This window comes from Nicotiana tomentosiformis, chromosome 1, assembly GCF_000390325.3.
Source record: "Nicotiana tomentosiformis chromosome 1, ASM39032v3, whole genome shotgun sequence".
In the NCBI taxonomy this organism is placed as follows: domain Eukaryota; kingdom Viridiplantae; phylum Streptophyta; class Magnoliopsida; order Solanales; family Solanaceae; genus Nicotiana; species Nicotiana tomentosiformis.
Window position 1 is genome coordinate 156538853 of NC_090812.1, and position 18810 is coordinate 156557662.

Consider the following 18810-nt stretch of genomic DNA (forward strand, 5'->3'; position numbering starts at 1 on the left):
GGTATGAATACACCTGGCACGAGTATCAGAATTGGTCGTCACCATGGCGTGGTCCTTATTACCCTCTAGAGCAACCAGTACCACATTTAAGCCAGTCATTTCATTAAGCTGACATGATGTGGGAGTCCGAAGAAGATGAAGTTCAAGCTGGTATAAGAAATCCGTTTCTGGATGATGAAGACATAGATTGCAGTGCGATAGTTGAGGAGGAGGAGGAGGAGGAAGAAGGCCTCATTATTCAGACCGTAGATAAGGGAGTTGTTCTCAAGAACTGTACTGCTGCACCATCAAGGGCCCATCGAGTTCTTGGGTAGCCTGGCAATTAGCATCATTTATTTTGAAAGCAAGTTTATGAGCATCTAAGACATTTTCAATATTTTGTTCTCAACGTATTTTGTTTTGAAATAATTTCTCGAGTCATCGAGCCGTACTTGTTTGACATTTTCAAGATTTATTTAATGCATTGTTATTTTTAGTATTTATTATTATTCTTTACATGTTTTTCTCTACAACATTATTATTACCTATCCCGATGAACCTACGACTGTGACATGTAATGAGATAACGCAACATAAGGATAATGATTCAGAGGATCTGGAAGAGGATATAATACCCGAGGAAATTGTCATAGAAGTGGAAAACTTTGAAAACAATCCTAAGTCCAATTTGGATGAGACCAAAACAATTAATTTGAGAGACTCCGAAATATTCAAGGAAATGTGTGTAAGCATTAACTTATCATCGTCGGAGAAGGAAGAATACATCCGGTTCTTGGAGGAGTATGAGGATATTTTTGCATGGTCCTATGATGATATGACCGGTTTGAGAACGTCCGTAGTGGCTCATAAACTACCTACCAACCCTATGTGTCCGCCTGTAAAACAAAAGCTCAGAAAGTGCAAGCTAGATATGAGCCGGAACATAAAAGAGGAAGTCACCAAGTAGATCAAAGCTAAGGTTCTTAGAGTGGTTGAATATCCGACCTGGTTGGCTAACATTACGCCGGTTCCAAAGAAAGATGGGAAGGTCAGAGTGTGTGTCGACTATCGGGATTTGAACAGATCAACTCCCAAAGATGATTTCACTTTGCCCAATATACACATACCGATTGAAAAATGTGCCAAACATGAACTCCAATCCTTTGTGGATTACTTCGCGGGATATCATCAAATCTGGATGGATGAAGAGGATGCCGAAAAGACATCTTTTATTACACCATGGGGAGTATATTGTTACAAAATGATGTCGTTTGGCCTAAAGAATGTTGGATCCACCTATACGAGGGCCATGACAACCATTTTCCACTACATGATACACAAGGAGATAGAGGTGTACGACATCATCATCAAATCCAAGAGAAACACAGATCATATAGCAGATTTGAGAAAATTCTTCGATCGACTTCAAAGATACAACCTAAAACTAAATCCCGCAAAATATGCCTTCGGAGTCCCTGTTGGATAGTTATTAGGGTTCATCGTCAACCGCCGAGGAATTGAGCTAGACCCGTCAAAGGTCAAGGCTATCCAAGATTTGCCACCTCCGAAAAACAAGAAATATTGATGAGTTTCTTGGGGCGTCTCAATTACATCAGCCATTTCATAACACAATCAACTGTGATTTGTGAACCGATTTTCAAAATATTAAAGAAAGATGTTGCAACAAGTTGGACTGAAGAATGCCAGAAAGCCTTTGACAAGGTCAAGGAATATTTATCCAAACCACATGTTCTGATCCCACCAGAAACTGGGAGACCTTTGCTACTCTATTTATCTGTACTGGATGGGGATTTTGGCTATGTCTTGGGACAACACGTCGAGACGGGAAGAAAGGAATATGCTATATACTATTTAAGTAAGAAGTTCACACCCTACAAAGCACGGTATTATTTGCTGGAGCGCACCTACTATGCTTTAATGTGGATAGATCAGAAGTTGAGACACTACTTCTGTGCCTACACCACATATCTCATATCAAGAATGGATCCGTTAAAATATATCTTCCAAAAACCCATGTCTACGGGAAAATTGGCAAAATGGCAGATACTGCTGAGTGGGTTCGACATCATCTATGTAACTCATAAAGAGATAAAGGGACAGACATTGGCAGATCACTTGGCAGAAAATCCTGTGGGTGGAGAATACGAACCATTGAAAACGTACTTTCCCGATGAAAAGGTATCCTTCATAGGATAAGATATCACTGAAACCTATGACGGTTGGAGAATATTCTTCGATGGAGCTGCAAACTTCAAAGGAGTAGGTATTGGAGCAGTTTTGGTATTAGAGAAGGATCAACACTATCCAGTATCTGCAAAACTTAGATTTTCGTGTACCAATAATATGGCAGAATACGGGGCTTGCATCTTGGGGCTCAAGTTGGCCATTGACATGAACATTAAAGAATTGCTGGTAAGTGGTGACTCAGACCTATTGGTACACCAAGTTCTTGGAGAATGGGCTACAAAGAATACCAAAATATTTCCGTATTTATACTATGTGCAAGAATTGAGGAAGAGATTCATAAAGATAGAGTTCAAGCATGTTCCAAGAGTCCAGAATGAGTTCGCAGATGCGTTGGTCACTCTATCTTCCATTATACAACACCCAGACAAGAATTTCATCGATCCTATTCCAGTAGGGATCCATAATCAGCCAGCTTATTCTGCCCATGTTGAAGAAGAAACTGATGGGAATCCGTGGTTTCATGACATCAAAGAATACTTGGCAAAATGAGAGTACCCGGAGCACGCAAATCATACTGAGAAATGCACACTCCAAAGATTGTCCAACCATTTCTTCTAAAGAGGAGAAATTATGTACAGAAGAACTCCAGATCTGGGATTATTACGGTGTGTTGACACCAAGGAAGCTTCCAAACTGCTCGAAGAGATACATGCCGGAGCTTGCGGACCGCACATGAACGATTTTGTTTTAGCTAAGAAGATATTAAGAGTAGGATATTTTTGGATGACTATGGAAACGGACTGCATCTGATATGTCCAAAAGTGTCATCAATGCCAAGTACATGCGGATATGATACGAGTACCACCAAATGAACTCAATACAACAAGTGCACCTTGGCCTTTCTCCGCTTGGGGAATGGATGTCATCGGTCTGATCGAACCCGCCGCTTCGAATGGGCACATGTTCATTCTAGTGGCCGTAGACTATTTCACAAAATGGGTTGAAGCTGCATCTTACAAAGTTGTAACTAAGAAAGTCGTCGCAGATTTTGTTAGGGATCATATTGTTTGCCGATTCGGGGTGCCAGAATCCATCATCACCGCTAACGCCGCCAACCTTAAAAGTGACTTAATAAAATCTATGTGTAAAACCTTCAAGATCAAGCATAAGAATTCCACAACATACATGCCTAAAATGAATGGAGCTGTGGAAACCTCCAACAAGAACATCAAGAAAATATTGAGAAAGATGGTAGATAATCACAAACAATGGCATGAGAAGTTACCATTTTCCTTATTGGGATATCGTACCATGGTCCGCACATCAACTGGGGCAACCCCCTACTTGCTGGTCTACGGTACTGAAGCTGTTATTCCCACCGAAGTCAAAATTCCTTCTTTAAGAATCATACAAGAGGCTGAACTCAGTGATGCAGAATAGATACGAAGTCGTTATGAGCAACTGGCTCTCATTGACGGAAAAAGAATGAATGCAGTATGTCACAGTCAACTTTACCAAAACAGAATGTCCAGAGCTATTAACAAAAAGGTTAGGCCTAGATAATTCATACCAGGGCAGCTGGTGCTGAAGCGGATCTTCCTGCATGGTTCACAGAGTACTAATAGGAGGAACGCTCATACTCGCAGAGGTGGACGGAGAAGTTTGGCCAAAACCTATCAACTCAGACGCAGTCAAGAGATATTATGTTTAGATTGTTTACATTTCTTCATGTAACTGAACTACACTTGACGTTATTCCCGTTTAAGAGGGGATACATAGGAAGCCATGTGGGTTCGGTCACATCTCAATACAATCTTCATTTTTTGCCATGGTCAGAAACTGAGGCAGAATTTTGAGGAGGACAATATTAAAATCTTCATTTTAATATGCTACAATATTAAAATTTAGGATGTTAAATAAAATATAGGTCACAATTCTATAATAAAATTTACAAAGCATTGACTTAGATATTTTTTTTAACATCTTTTTGTCTCTAATATCTATTTAATTTTTTCTTTTTAAATATATGTTGGGCCCACTTAGCCCGCGGGCCGGGACCATTTAGGCTCCCGGTCCCGATCCCTACAAAAAGCCCATTTAGCTCGGGACCGTTTGGCCCATTTAATTTGGGACCGGCCCAGAACCGGGACCGTTTGGACCAGCCCACTTGGCCCGTTTAGGCTCGGGACCGGCCCACTTGCCAGCCCTATTCAAAGATATCAATGCCCATTATGGAAAATAGTTCTGGGCACGTCCAGCCAATTTCGTCATACACAGAACAATCAAAGAATTGCTTTTAAAGTGGGGCAGAATTTTGAGGAGGACCCTCAAAATGCTAGAGCAAGGAAGCTGCAATGTCTCTAAAATATGTCTCAGTCATTGGTTCATCTAACCTAGTCGATATCGCATACTACTATATTTTTAATAACCACATTCATCAAATGCACGCATTTCTTTCGAAAAACTTTATTTCTATAAATAGCTAGATGTTACCCAGGGTGACCCAAACAGGATCTCAAGACAGGAGCACAGGAAAAGCAGAAGACAAAAGCGTGAACCATCCTTCCCCTACAAAACTCACAATTGTTCTTTGGATGCAGGCACAGTAAGACAATAATATCTGCAGACACATGAGGTCACTACCTTCAAGATAGTAGATTACTTATCCCAAGCATCTCCAGCTAAGAAACACTCTACTATCACTCATCGTTTTCTTACATCGAGACTAAACATTATCTCCTATTCAACCATGAGTCTACCCATACCAGTTTTTCCAAAATCCAACCTCAACTCGACCATCAAAACTACAAATCTTATTTCCACATTTCTAAGTTCCAATCTTCGATTTACACCTCAAAATCATATAATCTAGTTGGATTATTCGATGATAATTCAATATTATGGAGTAAAAATGATAACAATGTACTTACCTCAAGTTTTCTTTGAAAATCTATCAAAAACCGTCTCTCCTCAAGCTCCAATTTGTCAAAAGTGGCGAATGAGACGAAGTCCCTGCTTTATTATTCTGCCCAGACATCCTTGGTTCTGCCTCGATCTTGGCCTTTGATCGTGGTCCTCGATCCTGGGCCTCGATCCTTGGCCTCAATTCTGACCCTCAATCCTGGCCCTCGATCTTGGGCCACGTCGTGTCCCTCGACCTTGGGCTCGATCGTGGCTTCGATCCTGATCCTCGACCCTGCCTTCGATCATGGCCTCGACTGTGGCTCGATCTTGGCTTGATTCTGGGCTCTATTTTTGGGCTTGATTCTGGGCTCAAATCTGGGCTCGATTTCTGGCAGAAGAAATTTCCAGCAGAAGGAAATTGCAGCAGCTATTGTAATTCAATTTCTTTGATCCGTTAACCATCCGAAACTCACCTGAGGCCCTCGGGACCTCAACCAAATATACCAACAAGTCCTAAAACATCATACGAACTTAGTCGAATCCTCAAATAACCTCAAACAACGCTAAAACCATGAATTATACCCTAATTCAAGCCTAATGAACTTTGAAAATTTTAATTTCTACAAATGACTCCGGAACCTATCAAATCACGTCCGATTGACCTCAAATTTTGCACACAAGTCATAAATGACATAATGAAGGTATTCCAATTTTCAGAATCGTATTCCAACCCCGATATCCAAAAATCAACCATCCGATCAAACTTTCCAAAAATTTAACCTTCGGCATTTCAAGCCTAATTCCACTACCGACCTCCAAATAATTTTCCGGTCACGCTCCTAAGTCCAAAATCACCATACAGAGCTATTGGAATCATCAAAATTCAAATCTGAGGTCGTTTCCAAATAGGTCCATATCTGGTCCACTTTTCTAACTTAAATTTTTAATTATGAGACTAAGTGTCTCATTTAATTCTGAATTCCTTCCGGACCCGTACCCACTAACCCGGTAAGTCATAAAATAACTATAAAGCATAAATTAAGCAGTAAATGGGGGAACGTGGTTATAATACTCAAAACGACCGGCCGAGTCGTTACAGGGGTATGGAGAGAGAAATGTGGGGGGGGGGGATATATAGACGTTAGCGTGATTTTAGGATTTAATTATTATCATTAAATGCCTAAAAATGTACATAATTGGTAATTTTATATATTTTATATAATTAAATTAAATCTTGAGTATGGAGGGTAATAAAGTTTGAAATATTGTATAGGAATGTAAAAATTCCTTTCGGATTTTAGTGGCCGAGCAAAGCAAAGGTCCATTCTTCCCAACCCATTAGCCCACTCTCCACTTAAAATGCAAGACTTAATCTTAGCCATCTATTTTATTCTAATCCAATGGCTATCGTGCCTTCCCACCTCCATATAAAATACCCAATTATAGAAACCTAACCTAAATCCTAAGACCCTAAACCAGCGAAATGGCCCATCAAGAAAAGCTCTCACTCTCATTTTGGAAACTCACCCGCACAACCCCTTAAACCCCCCCTCCCCCCAGCTCTCACTCTCCTTTTCTTTTAGATTCTAACTAGTTAGTGAATATTTTGTTCGATGTGTCGTTTTATCCATAAATGTTCTCATGTTTCTATTAGTATTCATTGTGTTATTGTAGTATTTGGAGTTATTTCGAATATTCTTCATGAATCTGCTAGAAAGATAATTATGGATAAGAAAGTCACGTTGATCTGTGCCTTAAATATCTGTATTTGTTTAAATGTCTAGGTTGTTTGAATAAATAACAAGTTATCTGGATGAATAGTATAAGTGGGCCGTTGAATTCTAATGACTTGGAAATTTTGGGCCAATTAAATTTAATCTACCAAGCCTATTAACATCGTAAGCTAGCTTACCTTTCCCAAAATTAATTTACTTCATGCTGCTGTACAATAATTTCCATAACCTATGACCTTCATAATAATCTCAGATTAGATTAGGAAATAAATCACAAACATCGTAACTTGTTTTAGGCACGATTGATAATAAATCATCGTGACTATGAGTACGGTTCCTATGGAATAGTCATGATACATAACCCCTAATTCGAGTGTGCACTTCACGTGATTCGACCTTACAATTTTAAATCATTTAATAATAATAAACATGTTGTAAATCGCGAGTGTGTTTCACGTGACGCGATTTGCAATGTGTTCAAAAACAAACGAGTGTGCGACATCGAGATTTATTCAAATAATTTTTCATAAAAAATAAAAGCGGCTAAAAGGTTAAAAATGCACAGCAAGTTTAAACATGTAATAAGTCAGGTAATTAGGCCAATTATTAATAGCTGAGTGACCGTACTAAAATCACAAAATTCGGGAATGCCTAACACCTTCTCCCGGTTAACAGAATTCCTTACCCGGTCTTTTGATTTTTGCGGACTTTAAAACAGAGTCAAACTTCCTCGATTTGGGATTTAAAATAAACGGTGACTTGGGACACCAAAATAATTATCCCAAATGGCGACTCTGACTAAATAAATAATCCCATTTCGATTAATGTCACTTTAATTGGAAAAACTCCCTATCCATCGGGAAAAAGGAGGTGTGACACTCCCCTTAGGATTTGGTACTGTTTCTGATATGTGAGCATCGTGTACGTGAGGTGACGAGTACGTACACGGGCTAATTATTATAAAAACTCGATTTCCACTGATTAATAACCTGTTCTTCTTCTTATTTGAGTTATATCAGCATGTGTAGTATCTTGTTAGCTTAGAATTTCATGTCTACTTGCCTTAATTGCTTATCTGAATTCTGTGCAGCATGTTTAGTGAATTTTTTATTTTTCCTTGACTTGTACTTAGTCTAAACTGTAAGTTTTCTTGCCGTAATTGTTATTTCCGTTGGTTGAGCTGCATATTTAATTTGGGACTACGGAACGGTATTCCGGGAGATCCCCCTGCATATTTACTTTGGAATTACGAAACGGTATTCCAGGAGATCCCCTGCATATTTACTTTGGAACTACGAAACGGTATTCCAGGAGATCCCCCTGTCTTGCATATTTACTTTGGGACTACGGAACGGTATTTCGGGAGATCCCCCTACACATTTACGTTTGGGACTACGAGACGGTATCTTGGGGGATCCCCTGTTGTTATCTCTATGTACTGAATTGTTACCTTTCTATGATTTCATTCTTGTTAGATTTCAGTCCTTATTACCATGATATTTCATTATGTCTTATTTTTATTTTATATATATATATATAGGGTCCTGACCTGATCTCATCACTACTCGACTGAGGTTAGGCTTGACACTTAATGGGTACCGTTGTGGTGTACTCATGCCCTTTCCTACACATGTTTTCGTGTGCAGATCCAGGTACTTCCTACCAGCCTCGAGTTTAGTTTGCTCAGCTGCTACCATTTAGAAGACTTCAATGTACATCTGCCCGCGCCCGCAGACCTCGGAGTCCGCTTTTATCCCTTCTGATATTGCTTCCCTTTTATTTATTCTAGTACTGATGTATAGAACAGTTAGGAAATTCTTAGAAGCTTGTGACTTACGGTGTTCCGGGTCTTGGGAGAGTTTGTGTATATTTCGAGAGTTGTTTAATGTATATGCCGAGCGACATCTCTAATGCTTATTTAACTTATCTGTTACTGTTAGTTGTTAACTTTTATGTTTTTCATTTCATTTCCGGAATGTTAGGCTTACCTAGTCGTGGAGACTAGATGCCGTCACGACAGTTCACAAAGGGAGAATTTGGATCGTGACATCTTCACTTCATCAAGTGGAGCGCTGTTACATGGCCCCAAACAGCAATGTTGATATTCTCAAAGAGGAAAAACTAAATAGAATATTCCCAAAATAGCAAAACCAATGAATAGTCCAAGGTGCAGTTTTCCTCTCATAACTTCATCTAGATTGCTATCACAGTCATCATTCACTTTCATAAAAGAAAATTAGACTTTTTCTCTTGTGGAAATATTTGTTGATCTGATAGCTTAGAAAATTATACATTCAAATATGGTGGTCAACTTTTCTTACTTATGCAAATGCCAGGAAACTGGGAAGTGGATCCTAACATTTTGAAATGTGTCTTTAATTATTGGTTATTTGAAAATTTAACAATGGTACGTGAAAAAGGGGCACCATGGGAAAGGAAGACTTTGTAGAAAGACTTGTTCTATGAACACTATTTCACGAACAAGGAAAATTACTATATTATCTTGGTTTTAATTTATGTGATAACTTTTTTCATTATAAAATGTATGACAATAGTCCATTATATGTCATATAGTTTTCTTTTTTACTCGATTAAAACTTTTTGGGTCGGAGGAATTTATTTTCGTCGTTGATGACAAGTCGTTTCACACACATTTGACACTTCAAATTTTTCCACCGCTGTCATCTTCTTGTTGGAAACTTCAAAGGCATATTTTTGGAGACTAATGGAGTACCTTTTATAATACATTTTATCCAAAAGTTGAGGCATTTGTTTTTGGCTAGTTTGATGGTTTGAAAATATTTTACGTTTTAACCTCTTTAGAGTTGAGAGATCATTATTTTTCATGGAATTAACTAAAGAATTACCTCCAAGTAAGGGTAATTTTATTTACTAAAAAAAAGGGTAATTTTTCCTCCAATTAAAGAATTTATAAAATGATCACTACAAACTAAAAGGAGCTAAAGGTTGTTTTCACTTCATCAATTGGGACGGTGTTAAATTGCCCCAAACGAGGACACTTGATAAAGTTGCAATTCGGAGAAGACTTGACTTAGCAAGAAATTGAGATCCGTCAATTATAATCTTTTGTATAGTTTTTAAAAGGACAAAATACTTTAAACTCAATAAGTTTTCGACTTTCACAGTCAATATCTTTCTAGACAATGTATTCTTCAACTATTTAATACATACTTGTCAGTTCCTAGTCTAAAGCTTTGCACATCATGAAGGTCTTAGCAATAACATTCTGTTTTTTCTTGTTTTTCATTTTGACAAACACCAAGTTTAGTGTTTGTATTGGCATTTGCAGAGAAAATGAGCAACAAGCATTGGAGAGTCTGAAGAAGGAAGTATATGATCCCAGAGATCATCTCTCCTCTTGGATTGTTGGAAAAGATTGTTGTGAATGGAGAGGGGTTGTGTGCCACAATCTGACCCATCATGTGATTGAGCTTCACATAGGCAGAAGTGGTTGGTACGAAACAAGATATGATCTAAGGATCAATAACCTTGAGTGGCTGCCAAGTCTTTTAAATCTTGAGAATCTGGGGATTTATAGTGTGAATCTCAGCAATGCAACTAACTGGCTACAGGTCATTAACATGCTTCCTTCTATTGTTGATCTTCGTTTAAATAATTGTAATCTTCATCATATACCACCTCTACTTCATCATAATTTTTCTTCACTTGAAACACTCGACCTTTCTGAGAATAACTTTAGTTCTTCTATTCCCAAATGGGTTTTCAATCTCCCTAGTCTTGTTTCTCTTTATTTGCGTCGTAGTAATTTTATTGGCCCGTTTCCTGAGGCTGGAAACGTAACAAAACTTAGAAATCTTTATATTGCATCCAACAAACTCAACTCAATCCCGAATTGGATATATCGATGCAAAGATTTGGAGTCACTTGATCTTGGTGAAAACAATATTGAGGGAGTAGTTTCAAATGCGATTTCAAATTTAAGCTCAATAACTAGCATTGACCTTTCTAGAAATATGCTTTCTGGAAAATTACCAAATGTTATTGGAAAGTTATCGAAATTACGTTCGCTTATTCTCTTAGAAAATCTATTCGAGGGAGAAGTATTTGAATTGTTCAACAGTAGGAGTAATTTCCTTCCAGCGGGATTGAGAAATAGTTCTTCTGTGACGGAATTGAGACTAGGAAACAATAAACTGACTGGAAATCTCCCAGAAAGTCTTAGCCAACTCCCAATGCTAGAATATTTTGACATCTCTAAAAATAGGTTGGAAGGTGTTGTAACAGAAAGTCATTTCACTAACTTGACACAATTATGGCAGTTCTTTGCATCTAACAATAATCTGACTTTAAAAGTGAGTCAGAACTGGATTCCACCTTTTCAAGCCATAGATATTAAAATAGGCAGCTGGAATATTGGTCCTCTCTTTCCCATGTGGCTCCAAACTCAAAAATATATAGAGAGTGTGGACATATCAAATGGTGGAATACAAGGTGAGGTTCCAACTTGGTTTTGGAACTTATCTTACCAATTTCAGATGCTCGATCTTTCTCATAACCAATTTGTTGGTGATGTTCCAACCATCTCAGCACCTTATAATTAGTTAATGTTATTGGGTTCCAACAATTTCAGTGGTCCGCTACCTCAGGTTTCACCCCATTTAATTGAGCTAGACCTCTCAAACAATTCCTTTTCAGGGGGTTTATCTCACCTCTTGTGCGAAACAAATAAGAACAGATCCTACGGATTGATGTTCTTAAAACTCGAGGGAAATGATTTGTCAGGAGAAATTCCTGATTGTTGGATGAACTGGCCAGAGTTGAAAATTTTATTCTTGAGGGACAATAACTTGATTGGGGGCATACCAAGATCCATGGAGGTTTTAAGTAATTTGAAATCTTTGGACTTCCGAAGAAATAGACTTACTGGTCCATTACCTTCATCATTGACAAACTGTACAAAGTTGCTGAAAATTGATTTAGCTGAGAATGAATTCGTTGGACAACTACCACCATGGTTAGGAATGAAGTTTTCAGATTTGATAATCCTTAGCCTTAGCTCAAACAAATTTTATGGTGAATTGCCTCCAGAAATTTGTCACCTCAAAGATCTTCAGATAATAGACCTTGCAAACAATAGTTTCTTTGGAATTATACCAAGGTGTATTAGCAATTTAACAGCAATGGTCACCGGAAATAAGTTGGGCGAAACTTATATTGAGTATGCTTATTATTATTATGGACAACCTGTGAGAGAAAACGCAATAGTAACAACTAAAGGCAATATTTACCAATATGATAAAACATTGGCATTGGTCACAAGCATGGATATGTCTAACAATAATCTCTCCGGAGATATTCCTATAAGTTTTACCAGTCTTGTAGGATTGAGAATCGGTAATTTCTCAAAAAACCATCTGACAGGTAGGATCCCAAATGGAATTAGCGACATGACAGTGCTCGAATCCCTCGATCTTTCAGAAAATCAACTTTCTGGTCAAATCCCGCAAAGCTTATCGAGTTTATCGACTTTGAGCTTCTTGAATCTATCTTATAACAATTTGTCAGGGAAGATACCCGTGGGCACTCAACTTCAAAGCTTTAACTCCTCTAGTTTCCAAGGAAATGAGCTTTGCGGGCTTCCACTCTTGGCGAACTGCAGTTCGGGTGGTCAAATTCCTTATGTTGATACCGAAAAGGATAAGAGTGACGAAGATGAACTGGATTGGTTCTACATTTCAATGGCATTAGGATTTGGTCTTAGCTTTTGGGGAGTATGTTCTTGTTTGCTTTTCAAGAGATCGTGGAGACATGCCTATTATCGTTGTTTAGATAGTAGCTGGAAATCCTTGTGTGAAAAGTTACAAATATGGGGAGGGTATGATTGAGGAGATTTGTTATTCTCAAAAGTCTTATTGTATGTATTACTTTTCCTTCAATAAAAAATAAAAAATTATTTGCAGTTAATATTTCTTTAGGCATTTTGTTTTAATCTCCCTAGTGTTTTCTGATTTAAGTTCGCCTACCTCAGAAAATTGCAAAGTTAATATCCTTTCAACTATGCGCGCTGCCAACAGATCTAAGGGCTGATAAATTGTATAATTGTTGCCTATAAAAAAGATAACAAAAGATTTGAAAATAAATAATCCCTCTGTTTTAATCTCTCTTTTGCTACTGCAAAGGACTCATTTCCAGACATTGAATACTACAATTAATAGAGAGCGCAAACTTCAGCTAAAAACTGAAAAAACATTCCATGTGGAAATGACTTGGTATCGTCGCAAATGCTTTCCATTCTGTCAAACATCGCTTTCTGATTTGGTAAGATATTTTGGAAGAAAACTTGAAATCAAATGAACTTGTTAAGCTGAGGAATTTGGGAGAGCAAAAGAATCACCGAGCAACCACATTCTGTTTCTTGCTCTTCCAAGACACCAAATTTCCTCCTACTAAGACACAATATCCAGACGTAGAACGTCTATCAGAAGGTATTTCTGCCCAATCAGCATCTGAGTATCCAACGATCTGCTCATGGCCTCAATCCTCAAACAATAAACCTTTGCCTGGAGCTAATTTTATATACCGAAAAATGCGGACAACTGCATCCCAATGACTATCACAGGGAGAATCCATAAACTGACTCACAACACTCACAGGAAAGGAAATGTCAGGTCTAGTCACTGTGAGGTAATTTAATTTACCAACCAACCGCCTATATCTTGCAGGGTCGCTAAGAGGCTCCCCTGTCCTAGCAGAAGTTTAGAATTCGGATCCATCGGTGTGTCAACAGGTCTACAACCTGTCATTCCTGTCTCCTCAAGAATATCTAAGGCATATTTTCGTTGTGAGATCACAATACCTGAGCTAGATTGAGCGACCTCAGTACCCAGAAAATACTCTAATCTGCCCAGATGCTTAGTCTGAAAGTGCTGAAAGAGATGTTGCTTCAACATGCAATAAATTTCATCCCAAACTGAAGATGTCTCCCTCGGCTTCATAGCGCAGTAAACTCTACGCACTACTCATTACTCAATACGATTTAACAAAGGAAAAGAATTAAAAACAAGCAAATAGAAGTAACAAAAAATAGGAAGCTACTAAAGTAGAGAATAACATCTAGACTTCGAGGTGAAGTGAGGGACGAGGGAATACCTTCTTCGAGTTGTGACCAAACTTGAGGTGAATTACGAAAAGATAGATATTTCAGAGAGGTGCGGCTTTAGATACTTGGCTGCTTAATGTTTTCAGATTGTCGAATAGAGCAAGGCAACTCCCAAATTTCATCAGCTAGAATCTCGTTGTTACTACCATCATGAATGATGGTTTAATATGTGAGACGGCGGAGTCTCTGGGATTGAGGCATAATAGTTATTGTATAGACAATTGTTTATAATTAACATTTAGGCAACTATTAATGTAAAAACTCCTTTATAGTGTTAGTGGATAGAAGTTAATGCACTATTGCTCAACCAAACTTCCATTTATTTTCTATTATTGCTCAACCAAACTTCCAACGAGTAAGAAACACCATATAAGCAAAATCCTACAATCTCTAACAAAATATTCAGCTATCAAAGTTGAGTGGCAAATGATACGTAAGCCAAAAGCAATGACTTCAGTTGAACCCGTCCTAAATCTGGAGCTGAATTAACAAGACAGAATGTAGGTCCAACTTCCAAAGAATGCTTGTACAGCTTTCACTAGCCAACTTGAGGAAAGAAAATAAGAGACCATTGAAACTCCACTTTCTCTTCTCACTGATATTTAACGTTCTCTCCTCAGAATCTCCCCCTTTTCTTGTACATTTTACAGTGCATTTAGTTTGCTCTAATCATTAACATCCAGAAGTTCAGATTACTCAATACAGAAAGTCCAATAATAATGTCGTCTTTTGCTTTTTGTTGACCAAACGTAACCAGAGCAGAAAGGCCTAATAGAAAGTCCCTTCTCAGAGTAACTTAAATATCTCAACAGCTTTCCCTTCTCAACTCATATAAACCAAACTGAAAACAAAAGAAACGGATATGTTAGAACACTTGGCCAATCAATGTGCTACTATTCCAGCAGCCCACATTTGTATAGCTATGCATGAATGATTCCTCTAAACAAGTAATCAACAATCATGGTTTTATCTGACTACGAAAATGATTCCTAAACTTACTGCCAACTGAAGAAGTTTCAATATGTTATAGCTCCCAATCAATTTTTTACAATGAAGAAGATAGAAGAACAAAGCAACATCAAGGGAGCCAAGCTGCCATTTCATCTCTGAGGTTACTTGGTTTAACAATTAATCAACAACTGAAGGCTTCTCAATTATTTCAAGATCTAGCATAGTTTCAACGACATCATGATACGTCCGTTCTGTTTCCTAACCTCTGATGCAAGTTCTAAGTTGTCACATGAGGCTGACTGAAAAAGGGAAAGGAAAAAAAAAACACAAACAGATAAAATGAAGTTGGAAGGTGACAATTTAATATCCATTCAACTATGCTCTAGAATTTCGGAAATGGGAAAATTCATCAGTATTACCTATCAAATGTAGGGTAGTTAGAAACTCAAAGATAAAATGAACAAAGCGCTACATGATGAAAAAGAACTGAGTTTGAAAAAGTACCTTATTGTGAAATAGAGATTGCATGTTTCTGATTGCGATTCCACGAATTTACTTGAGCTTAAGAACAACGAACAGAGGATTGAACAACTGCAACAATGACAATGTATCAACGGCCAAATCGAGCTAGTAGAGAAGCAAAGGAGGAAATCCTCAAAATAAAGTACCAAGTTATTCTGCATCATATTTTGAACAGCTAATATGCATCAACTGAAACAAAAGAACTAATAAGAGATGGCTCTTTCTTGGTTATGCTGTCAAGTTTAACGAGTAAATTGAAAACTACTACCTGTATATGTTTGTTATCTAACCTTGAAATCATTCCAAGTAGCATATGTTTCCTTGCCTTTCCAACTGCACTCGAACTTTTGCTTCTTCAAAGGACTGAAATAAACAAATAAACATTATGTGACAGTAAAAAACAACTAGTAAACAAACATGGAGAAGTACATAGAAAGGATATTACAGACGAGTTTACTGACAAAATAGCTTATGTTAATAAGAGGATAGAACTTTAGGTAGCATACTGGATGAGGTAACCATCAATCCAAATGCTGAGGCAGTCTCGCCTTTGCGCCAACATATGATGGTGCAGAGATGGCCGACACGATCTGAGTGTGAGTGAGGATATGCACCAGATTTGGCCAATTCACCAAGTGTGCATTGACTATAACAATTACAAAAAAATTACAGGTTGGCTAGGTTTTTGGTATCTACTCTTGGTTTTATATATGCATAAACAAACAAAGAATTGAACACTTTTCCATTGGATGAGCTATACTCAAGGAAATAACTGCTAGATATTTAAAAATTTATATTGTTTTTGTTCAATATATTTTCAATGTAATTACTGAAGTACACAAACACGCGTTCACCATGTGTCAATGACGTTGAGAGGGGCATTTCACATAATTAAGACTGAACCTTGACAACTCTCTGCCCAGCTTTTCCTTCCCATGTTAAGCAACAACATCTGATCAAGCAATCTTCAAATGACTATGCACATCTGGCTGACATATATGTGCATGATATAACTTAATGTTTATATCTTCAGTCCAAACCTCTGAATATTCAAAACAAAAACTGATGTTTTAACTATTGTGCTATACTGATAAAATCTTAGTCTGTGCTATCAAATACAGTCGCATCAACTTGAAATCAATTTGATCTAACACGTGCTTAAATAACCTGTGTTTAAATAAGAGGAATGAAGCATGACTTTCGTGTTCAACCAGACACATAAGACTCAAGATTCGAAACGCATCATTTGGACCAGATATCTCCAAACAATGAAGTAGAAGAAATATAGGAGATGTTAGTTGAGACAAAACTTCAGGCAGGCGTATTCGCAGAATTGAGTAAGTTTTTTCAAGTAAGATACACTCATATATCAGAAGACTATGCACATCCGACTGACATATCTATGCATGCTAATGGTAAAAAGGTTTCTAGTTTGTTAAAACTACATTTTGCTACGAACTTCCTAGATAAAATTATTAATTTCAGCCTATACTATGTCTTTTCTTTTCTTACAATGAATAAAAATTTCTGTAGTTGCAACATATTACCTTTTTTTTTGTCATCTTTCATCCTGATATGAAAATGCTTCCTTGGCTTCATAGTGACAATAGACGCTACACACTGCTTAACAATATTTCATAAAGGGGAAGAATCAACAAACAAACAAAAAAGAAAAAAACAGAATTAGCTTAGATCAGTTATAGCACCTTCGTTTTAATCATTACAGGTATTTCCTATCGACTCTTATGGTGGAAATATGAGCAATTTGGCCAGTAATCCCCCTTGACAAATTGTAGACGTGGTTTGAGCTGAAACTTCAGGCATCACATCAATTTAATCAACCTCCTTCTGCAAAAGAAAAGAAGTTCGCTTCAAATATCAGCATTTTGTACCAGCATTGAGATTTGAGACCATACACTGCTTGAATGATTGTACGCAAAAGCATAGAATGGGAAATAAATTTTGAAGAAAAAGCAATATTACCTCAGAAATTGTAAGCCTTATATCGTTTCAGTTTTTTCACCGATCAAAGGACTGATAAATCATGTTACTGTTGCCTGTCAAAACAACCATTCATGTTATACAGGAAGTGACGGGAGACTATAAATAGGGGAATCAAGGAACTAATAATTTTTGCAACAGAAATAAATGATGCATAGCATTCTAGAATATTAGAAAAGACAAGCAATTAATAAACTAGCCAATAGAAGCCTTGAAAATTAATAGGCACCATTTTTTGGAGAATCACTTATTTATCTTGCTCGCTATATGAGTTCATTATCAACCGAGTGGGGGGGGGATTGAGCAATCACCGGGTTGAGCAATCACTGGCCACTCCTCCATTTACTTAATTTCAAGATGCAGTTTGAGTAGTATATGAATATCAATTGTAAACTTCAGCTAAAAACTGAAAGAGCCTCCCAAGAGAAAATGACATTGTATCGTTGCCAAATCACTCTCAAACATTGATACTAGCAAATGACTAGTCATTTTAATTGTTGTTCAAACATTGCATAGTATTTGCTTCTCAGACTGATGAAGAGCAGTAGTACTGTGAAATTCCAAACAAAAGAGAAGTACCTATTTTCTCATCTAACATCATAATTAATCCCGACCTGAAGATGATTCCTCGGCTTCATAGTGGCAATATAAGCTTCACACTGCTCCACAAGATTTAACAAAGAAAAAGAATTAACAAAACAAGCGTAGAGAAGTAACAAAATATAAAAGCTACTGAAAAAGAAAAGAATAACTTACACTGTCGGTGTCCATGAAATTGAGAGGGACATTTCACATAAGAATGATCCTTGACAACTCTCTGCCCAACTTTTCCTTCCCATATAGAGCAACAAGATCTGGTCTAAAAAACTTGGCACGATTGAAAATCAGCAGAGAATAAATGCTCAAAGAATTAATACTTACATAGCTTCTTTTCTTTAATGTGAAACTTCAACTGCAGTCTGAAATCGATAATGGAATCGATAGCAGGAGGCTATTTCTGGACATCAAAGCGAAGTAAGGCACCTAAGATCTACTGTTGGTAGCCGATGGAGCTCATCGTGGTAAATATAATCTTAGCTCAGAAAGAGACGATAAAACTTCATTCCCTGAATAATTCTAGACGTGGTTTGAGCTGAAACTTCAGGCATCACATTGTTTTAATCAACCTCCTTCTGCAAAAGAAAAGAAGTAAGATTCAAATATCAGCATTTTGTACCAGCATGGAGACTTGAATGACTGTACACAAAAGCATATAATGGGAAATAAATTTTGAAGAAAAAGCAATATTACCTCAGAAATTGGTATGGAATCGATAGCAGGAGGCTATTTCTAGACGCTGAAGCGAAGTGAGGCACAAAAGACCTATTGTTGG

General features: G+C 37.5%; 2 protein-coding genes and 1 long non-coding RNA gene across 8 annotated transcripts in view; all 3 read right to left on the reverse strand.

Moving 5' to 3' along the window:
* LOC104091629 (putative disease resistance RPP13-like protein 1) overlaps positions 1 to 18810 on the reverse strand; it is a 251621-nt gene that overhangs the window by 153698 nt on the left and 79113 nt on the right. Inside the window, exons 3-5 of one of the 6 annotated variants that reach the window (XR_011413375.1) lie at positions 15944 to 16083; positions 15728 to 15800; positions 15434 to 15506 (exon numbers count right to left, since the gene is read on the reverse strand). The gene's annotated coding sequence lies outside the window, so the exon portion shown is untranslated. Of the gene's footprint in view, positions 1 to 15433; positions 15543 to 15727; positions 15801 to 15943; positions 16084 to 18020; positions 18098 to 18810 lie in introns of those variants that run through there. The other 5 variants (XR_011413378.1, XR_011413377.1, XR_011413379.1 and 2 more) reach the window with 5 other exon arrangements.
* LOC104091630 (uncharacterized protein At2g27730, mitochondrial-like) overlaps positions 1 to 18810 on the reverse strand; it is a 171435-nt gene that overhangs the window by 66671 nt on the left and 85954 nt on the right. The gene's annotated exons all lie outside the window — the stretch shown is intronic.
* On the reverse strand, positions 16803 to 17730 carry LOC108949183 (uncharacterized). Its single transcript, XR_001973978.3, has 3 exons — positions 17421 to 17730; positions 17144 to 17285; positions 16803 to 17057 (listed from the first exon to the last, which is right to left on the reverse strand). It is a non-coding gene; the product is annotated as an uncharacterized lncRNA (long non-coding RNA).